Genomic DNA, 15,659 nt, shown 5'->3' with positions numbered 1-15,659 from the left:
GCAGCCCTGCAGAGCCCAACACACCAGGCAGCCCAGCAAGGCCAACTGTACAGCATCCCAGCGAGGGCTCAACAAATGATTCAACAATACCAGCTTTCGCACCGAGACGATCAACCAGGGCAAGAAGGGCCCCAAATCGACTCACATTGTAAATAGTTACACTATTGACTTTGGGGGGGGGGGGGGTATTGTTATATATGTGGACTTGTATTTACTCTGTACAGCCACCAGAGGGCTCATCCCCTGGAGTCCCAAGAGATCCCATAATCCCTTGGGAGCACAGGTATTTAAGGAGGTTTCACAGATTGGAGAGGCACTCTGGAGACCTGCAATAAAGGACTAAGGTCACACTTTACTTTGAGCTCACAGTGTTCAGTCTGATTCTTTCTCCATAGACAACAGGCATTGTAGGGATGCTTTATGGTGTTAGTGTGGGGTGGTGCCAACCTGATTCATCACATAGCAGCCAGGATGTCCAGCGTCAATTGAAGTAAATCTGGCCTTGTTGAGGCCATCCCTGACATCTCTGGCAGTAATGTGGTTGGGCGCTGATTGCGGAGAAGGCTGGTGTTAATGGTGCTGCTGGTGTTCGGACTGATCATGGTGGGATTCTGAGGATCAAGGTGAGATATTTTGAAGTGCACCGATGCTAATGTAATAAATGGCAGGTGAACATGAGATGACAGAAATGGTCTGTTTGTGATGAGAGAGGTTGTTCCAATAAGGTGACACTGGATAGAGAGATTACTCCAAACACTTGCAACCTGTATAAAGATCTCGACGTGCCTTCCAAATGCAGTACGTAAGAACATAAGAATATAAGAACTAGGAACAGGAGTAGGCCATTTGACCCCTCGAGCCTGCTCTGCCATTTAATAAGATCATGGCTGATCTGATCATGGACTCAGTTCCACTTCCCTGCCTGCTCCCCATAATCCTTTATTCCCTTATCGCTCAAAAATCTGTCTCTCTCCACCTTAATTATATTCAATGACCCAGCCTCCATAGCTCTCTGGGGCAGAGAATTCCACAGATTTACAACCATCTGAGAGAAGAAATTCCTCCTCATCTCAGTTTTAAATGGGCGGCCCCTTATTCTGAAACTATGCCCCCTAGTTTTAGTTTCCCCTCTGAGTGGAAATAACCTTTCTGCATCCACCTTGTCGAGCCCCCTCATTATCGTATATGTTTCAATAAGATCGCCTCTCATTCTTCTGAACTCCAATGAGTATAGTCCCAACCTCCTCATAAGTCAACCCCCTCCTCTCCGGAATCAATCTACTGAACCTTTCTGAATAGCCTCTAATGCAAGTGTACCCTTCCTTAAATACGGAGACCAAAACTGTACGCAGTACTCTAGGTGTGGTCTCACCAATACCCTGTAGAATTGTAGCAGGACTTCTCTGCTTTTATACTCTATCCCCCTTGCAATAAAGGCCAACATTCCATTTGCCTTCCTGATTCCTTGCTGTACCTGCATACTTTTTGCGTTTTTGATTTTGGAAAATGAACAGCAGTGATACGGGAGCTTTTATAGCACAATTGCAGCTGTCAATTAAATAAATGAATTCACGGTCACACAACTCCTGATGTCCTTACCTGATGTGATCCCCAAGCAGCAAGAACCTCATGGAGGATCGGGTAAAATGGTAAGCTCAGCTCAAAATTCTTTTTAATAGGGTCTTAACAAGGTCACAATGACCTAAATTGTCTCCCCCGCTGCTGTGTGTAGGGTCTGTTCAGCGTTGACAGACCCGACATCTGGGAAAGTAGCGTGGCTGGTTAACAGCAGGTCAGGACATTTTTAAATCATTTTAAATTGAACAGCTGAACCGCCACCGATCCCGTCCTCTGAACCCTGGGCAAATTCCAGCCATAATCACAGTTGATCTGGAGTATGTGAGAAAGAAACTACATATGGAGGAGTTGGACCAGAAGCAGGGAGACCAAAAGCGGCATGGGGGAGTGTACCCAAAGTCTGAAGTTGAATTGGATGGTGTCAAGTGAGGAGAAATTGAGGTTTTGTAATGCTGGCCTCTCAATTTTGAGCCTAAAGGAACTTTGCCGGTCTCTGAATCAGGAATAACACCAAAGGGCTACCAAAGATCTCCAATGTGTTTTTTTCTAAAAGGGTTGTACAGCCTCAATCAGTGTTGGGACCAACAGATCAGATGATTTGGTGAGCACTGGATTACAAGTAGCCAAGTTTAAGGCTATCTCTGGTCACTTCAATAATCAGGATCGACTGTAAACCAATCTGGTGGGTATGTTGGCCTCTATTTTCCACTTGCTGCATTTTTGGCACCCGTATATGTTAACGTATGATTTTTTTGTGTATGTTTGCAGCAGAAAAAAAAATCGGGACTTTCGCCAAACAAATAATTGAATTTGGTGCGATGTTGTCTGGGGAGTCGAAGCTTCAAGTCTACGCTAAAAACTGTCTGGGCACGCACGAAAAAATAAACTTCCTGGTCTGGATCAGACATTTTTAAAGAGCCCTTTGTGATCAGATCGTTTTTCCTTTTGTGATCAGATCGTGCTGGCTGGATCTTTCTGCAATTATGAGCATTAAATCCTGCAAACCATGGCTGAGATGGAAGTGGAAGAGGAATTCGAAGGAGGAGAAGGAAGGGCCGTTCGATTTCTCCCACACGAAGTGATAGATATCATTGAGAGGAAACGGGATCTGCTGGCAACTCAGGGGGAAAAGCGAAAAAAAAGTAAAACCTGCTATAATGGCTCAACGTTGGGATGATGTTGCTCTAGATTACAATGCAGTAGCCATTACCCAGAGAATCGGTGGGATGCTGAAATAGAAGTGGCAGGACCTAGTTTAACAATTAGTTAAAATAAGTATGTACTTCAATTACATATGTAAATGTGTGTGTGTGTGGCCACCACACACAAAGACCCTCTCTTAAAAAGTTCTATTTTCATCTTTGCAGTTGAAGAATGCAAAGATCAAGAACCAGAGGAATTGTACTGGTGGAGATACACCAAGTAAGGTGCAATTGAGCCAGCTGGAGCAGAGGATCTCTGGTCTGATTAAAGCTCACCGGAAAAGATCCACCACCAATGTGGATGCTGGGCCCAGATCAACGAGACGGGGTAAGCCATGCAATTTGCACTGTGGGCTGGCTAAATATTGCATGGGCTAGCTAGGCTTTAATAGATGTTTTCGATATGTTTTACAGCAGCTGCGCGTCAGGAAGAGACAGAAGGACAAGCAGAAGGACCAGCAGAAGTATCAGCAGAAGTAGCATCCAATGGACATCCAGAAGAGAGTCCAGAATTGTTTCCTGATTTTTGAGCAGGACGATCTGGATGAAGGTCTGCATGAAGATCCCCCACTGATCAGGCGGTCATATTGGGCCTGCAGCCAGTGGAGCTCATGGATCAGGATGCGGGTCCCAGTGTGGTCCAGCAACGCACACCTGTGAGAGGGATGACCAATAGGGTCGAGGAGCGAGGCACAGGTGGGAGACGGCGAAGGAGGGTGCAAAGGATAGCTGAACCACAAGATATGGTACAGCTCATTGGGATGAATGGGGAGAGTATGCAGCTAACCAGGTTGTTCCTGGACGCCATGCGTGAGGTGAGGGTAGAAATGTCAGGAGAAGTAGCTCCAATGGAGGAATAGGACCACCACTGGTGGGGAAGATTAGGGAGGGAATGGTGGATGCACTTGATGCACTGTCGGGACAGCTGATGGGGAAATTGTCTGACATATGTGACGGAAATTTGCAGGTAGCTGCTGGAATAATGGAATACACCCAGGTTGTCATTCAACAACACCAATTGGTGGCATCAACTGCTGCCACTCAACTCATCCTCAGACCACCCTCAGGGACTGTGCCGCGGGGTGATCCACAGATTGAAAAAGAAGACGAAGACGAACCCGGGCCTTTCACAAAGGTGTCAGCTAGGATACCCTGTCCAAGCCCACCACCAATGAAAAACAAAAAAAATGTAACCTTGGGCTCACCGGGGGTCCGAAGAAGTCTGCTGCGCCAACAGACAGGGCTAAGGGTAGAGACACTAAAGGGGCAAGAGGGGCACTAAGTGCTAGTGATCATTGAATAAAGGGGAGGAGAGATATTTGTATCTTGCTGATACTTGTTTTGTTAATGGTAAAGTTTGATACAATAAAGTTTTGTTATTTGAAAATGTTAAAGTTTGCGAGCAGTTTAAAGTTTGATACACGTTAATTGAAAATTTTAAAGTTTGATGGGCCCGAATTTGGTGAAGGCCCCCGTTGAACCAAGTGCCACCCAAAAGACCGCTGATGGCTGCCGAGGTACCTGGTGGGACTTTGGGTGGGATATTCATCATGAAGGTCATTCAATGGGCGGCGGGCAGCAAATGAGGAAATTACACCGCCAATCTGGGTGGCAGCCGGCGGGAGCTCTCATTCTTAGCGGCAAAGGCATTTGCCACCCAAGTGCCGCCAAGGATGGAGACGGGCCCACGAAGACCTGCAAAGAAAAGTCATCAGGGAAAAAAAGAACCCACCTGAAGACCTTCAGGGGACCCCATTGAGGTAAGTCGCTGTGGAAGAAAATAAAATGTTTACTAATCTTTTTTTCAGGATCTTCATACTTACCGTCGAGGACAGACCAGCCTCCAGCCAACGGTCCTTCCCCCGTTAGGGCGCCGACTCCCGCCTGCACCAATCTGGCATCTCGGCGGGCGGGAGGTCAGTTGCGTCACTTGGCCATCCGTTGACGTCAGCGGGCGGTTCCTAGCGGTTCTCCCCTCCCGCCCGCTCCAGACCACTGGGCGGCTCTTCTAGAGGAATGTAGGCGGCAGTCATCGGCACTGGGCATTGAGTTAATCAATTTCGGGCCCGATATTTATTCATTAATAAATTATTTAACATTTCAAAGTTAAGTACAAATGTCTAATAAACCTATTATTTTAATTTAACCAGAATCAGTACATTATTTTGTAAATTTAACCAACATAAACCAACACAACATTATTAAAAGTGCAAACATGTATAAACAGTCAACATGGTGCAACACTGTAATCAACCATGCCGCCATTTAGTCTTCAGGCAGAAAAATGTTCACGGATTAGCCACTGACGCAAGTCTCTAGCAATCGCTAGAGGTCCCCTTGGTCGCCGCACACTCCTCTGCCATCGTCCTGCGGCTTGAGGTGGTTCCTCCTCTTGCTGCTGGTCCTCCTTCTCCTCCTCGTCATCATCAGCCTTCTCCGATTCCTCATCCCTCTTTCTCCCCTCAGGAGGATCTTTAATGTCCAGTACCTGTCCCCTCATGATGGACAAGTTATGCAGCCTGCAGCACACAACAGTGAACTGAGTGACGTGGTGAGGGGAGTATTGCAGGTAGCCTCCAGAGTGGTCCAGGCATCGGAAACGCTGTTTTAAAATGGCAATTGTCCTCTCTATGATGCTCCATGTGGGAAATATTGTACTGACGCTCTGCCTCAGTGCTGGGTTTGCGTAGGGGGGTCATAAACCAGGTGGTGAGCCCGTAACCTTTATCCCCAAGCAACCAGTTGCGCTCTTCTGGCAGCTCCTGAAACATCGCTGATATAACGTTCTCACGTAGGATGAAAGCATCATGGATGCTACCGCGATATTTGGCAACCACTGCCATGATACGCTGCAGATCATCGCACATCAGCTGCATATTTAGGAAGTGAAACCCTTTCCTATTGTGGTAAACTTAGGAATCTTGCAAGGTTGCTCTCAAGGCAATGTGGGTACAGTCAATGGCACCCTGTACCCTGGGGAAGCCAGCAATTCTGGAGAATGCCACAGCTCTGTCTCTGATTGTCTGCGTGGTCATCGGGAAAGTGATGAACTGGTCCCTTTTGGCACAGTGCAGCAGTCACCTGGCGAATGCAGCAATGGGTGATGTGCTGAGAGATCGAGCATACATCCCAGTTGCTGCTTGAAATGATCCCGTAGAATATAAGGCAAGTGCCGTTGTCACCTTTACTTCTACAGGTAGGGCAGTCCTCCTTCCACTTCTTGGCATTATCTCTGTCCTGATTAGTTGGCAGATCTCAGTGATGACCTCCTTTCTGAATCGCAACCTGCGAACGCAGTCTGCCTCACTCGGGTGTAGGTATGAGCGCCTCTCCCTATAGACTTGCTGAGGGTAAGGCCTCCTCCCCATCAACCTGACTCCCCGATATCAGCGTCAAATTATTCGTCGCCTCTGCATGTGCATGCCATATATGGGCAATGCCTTTATCACATCAGGCACGCTAAAAGTTGCACCCATTATTATTATTATGCAGATAAATACTTAAAACACTGACACTGTTCCTCTCCATTTTGCTCCACAAGGCTGGGTGACGCCCCAGATCGGACGACACCCTGATCTGTGCATGCTTTTGTTTGTACAGTGATTCTCTTGGGTCACCTGTGACAAATGCTGATATCTAGCTTGCTGCTCTGCCTATGCACTAAACTTCCCATTTGGATGCTGACTACAGTGATTCTCCTGGGCTCTGATGCATGTGTCTGGCCGAGCCCATGATCCTGCCCGGCCGGCACTCCCTTGAGCCATGCCTGGAGCCCGGCCAGCAACAATTGTGTTGGGGTGGACAGTCGCGATTTGGGTGAAAAAGAACAACCCTAACCTTAACCCAGCAAAGTTATTTCAGTTCCCTCCCTCCGGACAACTTCTACATTTGTTTATTAAATTATTTCGCTCCAAACACTCGGAAATTACTTTCCAAGTTATTTTCTAAGTACCCTGTACAAAAAAATCTATGCATTTGTACTTCATTTTGTCTTCTTTTGCCTGGCCCCAATGCCCTTTGGTGCACCGCGCCGATTTCCTTAAGTTCGCAGGGTTTTTTTTCGGGGCTTTTTGGAGGTGTGCGCCGCGCTGAAAAAAATCGTGGACAGCCAAAATCGGCTAACTGCAGAAAAACGGTGCCCGAGCCCATCTTCACTCGTGTCTGCGGCAAAAAATGTTAAACTGGCGCACATGGTCGGCTCCGACATACAAACGTTGCTGAAAATTGCAAACTGAGGATTTGACGCCAAAAAACGTTTGGACAATCATGCCGAAAATAGGGGCCATTGTGTTTAATCAGCGTTTAAGACAGAATATAACACATTAGTTATACAGCAAAAACATACGACTATGACAAGTAGCTAATACTGATACGATCAGACAAGCGTCTGGCGCACGCGAGCAGTTCTCTGAGCTGCAGCCTCTTTCTCTTCATCTGGAGCTTCCTTCAGTAAAGCATGGGATCGCTCAAAGAGCTTTCGACCAGCCCAACTTCTGTTTCCTTCTCCCCTCACACCGTTTGTATGGACAACCTGGAGGAGGCTACTTTTATTCTCTTTTTTTGGGTGGGCCTGACATGAGATATTAACAAGACCTTTTAGCCTATAGAGGTTCCCCAAAAACTCAACACCCAATGAGGCTTCTAGTTCTTTGTCTCGATTCTCATGTCAAAGCCCACCCCAAAGATGCCTCATGCTTTTATCCATATTTCTTTTCTGTGTATACTTTCTCAGGGTTTCTTCATTTGAAATTTGGGTCATATCGCTTTTGTCCTTATCCTTCCTTTGATCTCATGAGGCCTAGAGTGCTCCAGAAACCTGCTCCAGAGTGTTACCTTCTTTATGACGTCGCAAATGTTTAACACATTAACTTCTATCACAGAACCACAAGTGTTCTGTTGAACTAACTTCAATTCCCTATTTTAATATTATACATAAAATACATAACCAAGGTTAAAGTCTTAACTTAAAAACAACAGATAATCACTTGGCAACAAGGAGATTGTATATAGTACAAATAAGCCTACCTTCCACAGAAAACCAAGACAGCATTTCTAAGCATCCAATACCATTCTGAAAAGACACTTCATCTCCAGTCTAACATAACGATTTAAACACAGCATGCTTCATGCCTGTTTTATACATTTTGAACCTTAAGTGGAATATTTAAAATAAATACTTGACACCAGGTCTGTATTCGAAGATTCAAGCAGTATTTATTTTGCACCGGTGGGGAGGTGACCTGCTATGGGTCTAGCCAGGTCATTGTCCAATGACACGTAGTTTCAAACTGCCTTTTATACACTTAAACGTACATGCTCTATCTAGTGCACGATCCTTTGGCGCAATTTGATTTGTTAAAAACTCGCGTGAACAGTGACAGATTGGGCCATGTCACTTGCCTCTGTGTTCTGCCTAGCTTGCATAACATCGAGATACCGTCTTCATAGCCGAATAAGCAAGCGTATGACTGATGTGGCCACAATTTATTATCGTTGCCTTGACCCCTTGTTCTGCTTTTCTTCCTAAGCCCCTTTGGAGCCCCATCTCAATCATGCATCCCACCATGGTGAAGTCTTTGTAAAGTCAGCATGTCATCCTTAAGCCATGAATTAAGAAGCAGCCCACCATGGTGAAGTCTTTGCAAAGTCAGCATGTTAGTTAAAAAGTTGACCGCTGGAAAAACCTATTAGTTTATTGGTTTATTTTATTTCCGAGACATCTGTTCAAACCCTTTAATTACAGTGGGGCTCACAAGCCCCACTTCAGAACTCCTGATTTTTAACAACTGATCCTGTTGTTTCTCAACTTTAATGTTTAGCATTTTAAATATTTTTCTGCTCCTATATTCTGGATCTTCCTATCCAGAAATTCATCAAGATTCCTGTGGATGGTGAATGATCTACGGCTGCCAGCAATTCACACTTTTCCAGCTAGATTACTGCTCTATTATGAACGGGACAATCAAGCATGGAACCATTAAGAACTTTGGCCTAGAAATTCAGTAATGTCCATTTTTGGGTGCCTATCTTGCAAAGTGCTAACAGCCCACACTCAACTGGTGAGATCCAAGGATCCCAGGATTTGGGGCCTCGGAACTCCTTATCATATAGATGGCGCAGTGGTAGGAACCAACACATTTTCAGGTAGATGATTGGGTAAGATCACATGGGTCTGGAGCAGGAACGGTTGGGCCTCGGGGTATAATTGTAAGACTGTCTCGGGGTCAGGGAGTAGTGTTTGGGGTTCAGGGGGTGCTCGGAGGTCAGGGCAGGGGAGAGATTGGGGGGGCCTGGAGGATGGAGTCGGGAATGAGGTCGGAGATCTCAGAACTAGAAAGGTGGAGATTATGGTAAGTACTTACCTTTATTATTCCATGCTGTTTAGCGTTGGTTTTCCCAGAGGCAATCAACACTGGTGTTGGCTGCCTCAGGCGCAAATCAAGGTTGGAAGAGCAAGCAGAAGCAGGCATTAGGCTCCTTATTTGTATATTTTAATGGCCTAACACCTGCTTCAGATGTGGGCAATGGTTTTTACCAAGATGGCGTCCGCACGGCCCGCAGCAGAATTATGCACGGGCGGTGTGGACACTATTTTGGACACAAAATGACATCTATAACGCTTTCAATGTGCTAAAGCCGTGGAAATATTATTAATCATATCTCACTCATTTTATATGCCAAAAGAGGTAATTTGTGCCAGATTTAAGGCAGTTTATTTGGTGATGACAAAGTGATAATAGCAGAGTAGTTGTGCAAAATGAATGACTGCTCTGTTAAACTGACGTGGTTGTATTAATGTGAGCAGATGTTAATGGCTGTTGCATGAATTCAAACTTCTCTCAGTGCCACCAGTTTCTGAACTATTCCACTCGGAAATGAAGGATATTGAATAAATGCTAGACTAATACTCAGCCAGTTTAAAAAGCTTAGTCGCTCTATCCCTGGAGAAATTCAGTCACAATATTACCCATCTGGTGCCAATTTATGGACATTATGTGCAGGTGAGAAAGCCAAGAGCAAGTCTCAATTTAGACTGATGAGGTGTTTAGTACATTGCCAGGAAGTATTTCTAATAATTGTAATGATTGTAATAAAGTTTCAATGCAAGATGAATAATGAGAAGTGAGATACACTTTACGCTGCATGGACTGATTTTTCAATATAACATATATCCTCTGCAAGTAATGTCCATAAATTTGCACCAGATGGGTAATATTGTGATTGGTAATCTACTTGGGGTAGGGGGTGTGGGAGAGGGTGGAGTTATTTACACCCATAACTCCTGAGAAACAAGCCTGTTAGAGAGTTACTGGTTTAGACAACAAGTGGAATATGGATCACACTCCATGAACATTCATGATATAATCACACCCCATGTTAAATAACTAAAATTAAAAGTATAAGGGGGTAAAATTACCATGCGCCCCATTTGGAGGTGGTAACCTTCCGGGGACGGGACTTTTAGCATCCAGTGCGGAAGTCCCCTTACCCGCCGCTGAGTTGAACTTACCGCCCCTCAAAGGAAGCGGAGCGCAATCTCTGGCACTCCACTTCCTTTGGGGGTGAGTGCAAAGGTACTACTGGGGCAAAATGCTCAGTGCTACGCGGATCCTTTCCTTTTGAATAAAGAGGAGGGCCGCAGCGCTCTCTGCACAATCTCTGATAGCCTCCATTTGGCCACCAGGGCAGTGTGCGACCGGGCCAGCAACCTGGCACCCAAGGCAAAGTGCTGGGCTGCACGATGGCAGCCCGGACCATGTTAGGGCCGCCATCATCGAACCGGCCAAGAGTTGGCCGACAAAAAAAACTTGCCGGCCCAGGGTGCTGGTGCCCTTCCCTTTAATTAGCGCCCCGGGAATGGATGTCCGCCAACTTTGCGATGCACAAATTTCCCCCGCGGGGCATTAAAGTGTTAGTGTGGGGCAATGAGAGGTTGCCGCACACAGCGATGACATCACCACCAGTTGCGTGGTAGCCCAGGATGCTAACTGCAGCATCACCGCAAGCTCCCTGCCAATTTCTGCCCCCAGAGGCGGTAGTGCCCTCTCCTCTGGACGAAAACTGTCCCCTGAGGTGGTAGCGGGGTTATAAAAAGGGGCAATTTCGCCCCCTTAAAATTTCGATGCAAGTTTTAACTCTAAGTAGGAGCTATATTGCCATATAGATTATGGAATGGTTCCCTGACACCAGTGAGAAACATTGGGATACAACCTCCACTTTTTCTGCATGCTTAACGCCCACTTAATGCCCATTTTAACCACTGAAATGACGTATAACGCCCATATAGCACCCATTTTGGAACAAAATGGAAACTGACAGGCTTTTTTAGGAGACTTATTGCCGAGCGTTATTTTCCCAATGTGCTTAATGCCGGGAAAAAATATTACCGCTCGCCCAATTTTTTGAGGCGGAATCAGCAAAATGGGCGAAAACAAGGCCTATAATATCACCCAGCATTACTTCCCGCACGGAATTAAAGCCGAGATTCAATATGAACGCTCGCCTACTGTTTTTTGTCATAAAGAGCATATTTACCCAAACTAGCAGCCATGGAGATCGGCCACCGTCAATTTTACCATATCGCCCAAAATATTGCTCACTCAAAAAACCGCCCACAAAAAATGGAACTAACCAGAACGAATGCCAGCGGTGTGGCTGGCATTTGTTAAATCCCATTCTTACGTGAGAAGCTGATACCGGAAAAATTTGCCTGAAAGAGTGCTGATGTGAGTGACAACGCTGACACACTGCTGTGTGTGTGCAGCTCAGATATCAATGGAGCCCATCCCTTTGGTGCCAGTTAAAGTTTGCATTCATTGATGTTCAGTTGTATTTAACCCTTTCATGATAAGGAATCACCAGTGTGTAACGGTCCAGCTATCTGAGACAATGCTCAACAAGGTTTTGTTCAATAACAAAAGTTTAATACAAACATTGATCTGAAATCATAAGTATCACAGCCAATAACACCCAACCCCTGCCCACACCCCACTTTTTCCACCATTGACATAAATCACATGTTCAACATGTCCAGCAACACAGAATACAAAGGCAAAGCAGGAGCATGGTCCCCAGCCCCCATGCATTGCAACAAATTGCATATGCCCAGATGGAGGTATAACACAGTCATCACCTGCGCACATGCATCTCACTTTCCTTCGCCCCCTCTCCTTCTCCCTACCTCTACCCCTTCCCATCCTCGCTCCACAGTGCCTGACCGAGGAGCTCCTCAGGCGGTGCCTCATTGGGGGGGATGAAGGCAGATGCGGAGATTGCACTGGTATGGGAGCGGGGGCTGCCGAAGGGGCAACAATTCACTAAATATATTCAAAAAGGAGTTAGATGAAGTCCTTACTACTAGGGGGATCAAGGGGTATGGCGAGAAAGCAGGAATAGGGTACTGAAGTTGCCATGAACTCATTGAATGGCGGTGCAGGCTAGAAGGGCCGAATGGCCTACACCTGCACCTATTTTCTATGTTTCTATGTTTCTATGTAACATTCTCTGATGCAGAAACAGGATCTTGGTCCTTGCTCTCATCTGTCGTTCGCAGTGATGATGCGGAACCTAGGGGTGGAATGCCGTGCTTGGGGACCACTGGGAGGCCTGTGGCAGCAGTGTTCCTGGCTATCTCATCCAGGGACTCCGCCATGCGCGGAATGTACTCGGTCATGGTGGCCAGCTGTTGGGATATTCCCCCTAATACTTCGATGAGCTGGTCACCAATATCTACAGTCTTCCTGGACAACTATACCATCTCTCCGCTGTCATGTCGCGCTCATGGAACAGACCTGCCGCATCCACGAGGCCTCCGCGGGGTTGGCGCCGTCCTGGGGACAAATGGGGTGCCCTGTGGAGAGGTGCTTGGGCCCAGTACCTCCAAAGTGGAGGCGGGAATGACCGGAGGTCCACTAGATGGCCTTGGGGTGGAATGTCTTCTGGAGCGTGGCGATGGATGTTCTTCGATGTCTGCACTCTCATCCGTCGCGAACAGACCCAGCGGATTGACCGTCGAGAATCGGGGCTCCTCAGCACCAGATGTGGTAGGATCATCCATCGACTCCTGCCCCGCGCCCCCACCTTCTGGCCTCTGTGGCCTTGCCTGGGGCCGTGCTGCTGGCTGAGCTGCAAAACACAAATGAGGTTTTAGAGGAGAAGGGAGTCCAGCGCTACACACAGCATATGCATGACAAAAGCACCACCACTCTCAAAATCATCACAGACATCACATTTCATGACCATCGACACATTGTGCATTGCAATGATTTTCATTAGGCCAGCATTATTTCTATGACACTTTTAGATATCATCTATCATATATGATTGTTCGGATATGAGTGGGCGTGGCATCTATTGAATTTACATCACGCAATGTTGTAAACTTTACTCACATGGCATCACTTCAAGGTCTGCAGATGCGTCCATGGCTGTCCAGAGGTGCTTCCCCGTGAGACGAGCACTGGCATCTCTGTGATGTCGCTGGGGACTGGTGGCCCCCCTCCTGTTCGCCTCTGCACAGACCTCATCGTCGATAGCTTCTTCTGTAAAAGGTGACAGGACGACATGGCATGAGATCATTGCCTGATATCATTGCTAGGTACTGTCACAGAGACTGATACAACACATAACCAACAGGTGTAATCATGATTATTATGATAATTATCATTCTTTACCTAAAGACGTACACTGTGACCGCAGGCTTTGAGTAAAACATTCCCGGTAAAAATGCAAGACCTCACATCTGCTGATAGTCATTAATGACTGTTACAAATCAAATTATATAAATACATAAGTACATGTAAATCAATGTAATTCTTACTCTTGCGGATCCCACAAGGTTATTCCATCGTTTGAGGCATTGGTTGATCTCACGCACCTCGTGGGTCGCCGACGAGACCACCTCTGCTATCTCGGTTCATATCCTCTGGTAGGCTTTAGGGGTGGGCTTCCCACGCCCTCCCTGTGTCAAATCACCCCAGCGTAACTCGATCTCCTGCAGGAGGGAGGCTATTGCCTCATCCGAGAACCTCCTGGCTCTTTTGCGACCTCCAATGTGCTCCTCTCCCACCTCACTGCTCTCTCCAGTGTCAGTCTCCACAGCGTGCTAAGATGCCTCCTCCTCTCTCTCCATTATAGGCCAACTTCGGTCAAATATGTGGTTGGTAACAGCTACATTTTGTTTGTCTGCTTGCTGTGAAGCTCTAAAGTCTCCCTCCTTCCTACCAAAGCAGCCACATCACACCCAGCCACGCCTTCAGTCCCTCTGAGCTCCCTCTCTCTCTGTCTCCTCTTCTGCGCATGTCATGGTGACCCTTGACCATCAGAATCGCAGGAATCGAGCGTTGCCATGCCGTTGCTAAGGTCGGCCACACTTTATGACAGAAGGTCAAAAAAATGTAACGCTACCGCCCATTTGATATCGCTCAAGGTAACGCCTATTTTCAAAAATGTAAACTAGGTGTTTTGAGAATGGGCGAGAAGCCGGCGATCTGAAACCCTTTTTTTACTACCCACGCCGGAAATAATGCCCATTTTTGGGCGATAAGCACAAAAGTGGAGGTTCTCGCCCACAGTCACTTATTCTCCATTTGTAAATAATGACCAAAATTGGTTAATGGATAAGATGTCATTGGGGTGGGGAGTTATATGTAAGGTTTCCTCTGATTTGTATGTGCTAATAACATCGAGACGATTGGAAGATTTCCTATGTTCGCTATTTCCAGTAAAAAACATGAATCCGTTTCAAAAGAATTCATCTACGATTTCACCAGAAGTAACAAACCGAAGAAAATCTTCCCGATTAGCTGACAATATCGCTGACACAATAGAGTAGATTTTCATATTTCACTGTTTGGGCGTTAAGCATCACCTGGAAGCATGTCGAGAAGAACATCTTATGGGGTATATCCTTCACCCCTTAGAGATTCTGCTGGATTTTCTTTTCCCATTCATTTCTGTAGATAACAAATCAAGCAGGTTCCGTTACCAGCATGTGGTCCTCCTTACCAGAATTTATTTTCTGCATCCCGCCCAGGTGATGCTTAACACCCAGGCGGTAAATACAATACTGTACCCCATTATGACCATGAGAAATCTCCACCCCCACCTACCCCCCCTCCCCGTCCTCTACACGTCATTTTAAAAAGATGAAAAAAAAATAACGGGCAAATGCTGTGTTTAATAAAATCCGAATCAAGCGAAGCAATATACAGCAGCTAAGTTTTATGCAAGATATGAGAAAAGGAGCTGTTATTTGTACAGGGGAAGCAATGTGGTTGTGGATGTAGAAGGTTAGTAATGCATTCACAAAATTATCCATCCACAAAGCCTTTGGCCCAGTTTGGGTGTCTGCTTGAATCATCAGTATGTGCATCAGATTTAGGGCAATTGCGTTGCTTCCATTAAATAAAGCATTGGAGTAAAGCCAAATTCCTGTCCTCGGGAAAGCAGTATCAGCTAAATGATGAACCTCAAATAACTTGTGACTTAGTCCTCTCACATCATTGACTATGAAATAGTCAGAATGCTTTGTAGTTGAAGATGTTTTGACTCAAACTGAACTCTGGATACACATGCACCAATTGCACATTTTTCAGCAAACAGTACCAAAAATATATTCTCTGATCAAGAGCAGGCTGTTGTCTTATGTAGTGTTGGATGGACTTGGCATCTCACCTTGGTTACAGTCACATTTTGTCACCACAGGAAACTTGCTGATTTGGATCTAGCATCCTCTCACTGAAGTGTTTTTCAGTTCACCTTCTGAAAGATTGGGGAAACACACTTGAAGGCATGTGTGAAAGACATGGGGGCCGAAATTGCCCCTTTCCTAAGGCCTCTTAACACCGGAAAGTGGCGGCCACGCTGCGGAGTGCAATG

General features: G+C 46.2%; 1 long non-coding RNA gene across 1 annotated transcript; it reads left to right on the top strand.

Annotated features, from left to right (window-relative positions):
- Window positions 1–2,879: 2,879 nt before the first annotated feature.
- LOC139265183 (uncharacterized) lies at window positions 2,880–4,926 on the top strand. Its single transcript, XR_011593491.1, has 2 exons — window positions 2,880–3,108; window positions 3,195–4,926. It is a non-coding gene; the product is annotated as an uncharacterized lncRNA (long non-coding RNA).
- The last annotated feature ends 10,733 nt before the right edge of the window (window positions 4,927–15,659 follow it).

This window comes from Pristiophorus japonicus, chromosome 6 (genome assembly GCF_044704955.1).
Source record: "Pristiophorus japonicus isolate sPriJap1 chromosome 6, sPriJap1.hap1, whole genome shotgun sequence".
Classification (NCBI taxonomy): domain Eukaryota; kingdom Metazoa; phylum Chordata; class Chondrichthyes; family Pristiophoridae; genus Pristiophorus; species Pristiophorus japonicus.
The sequence above is the reverse complement of the archived record's forward strand: the minus strand, read 5'-3'. Positions and strand labels throughout refer to the sequence as shown.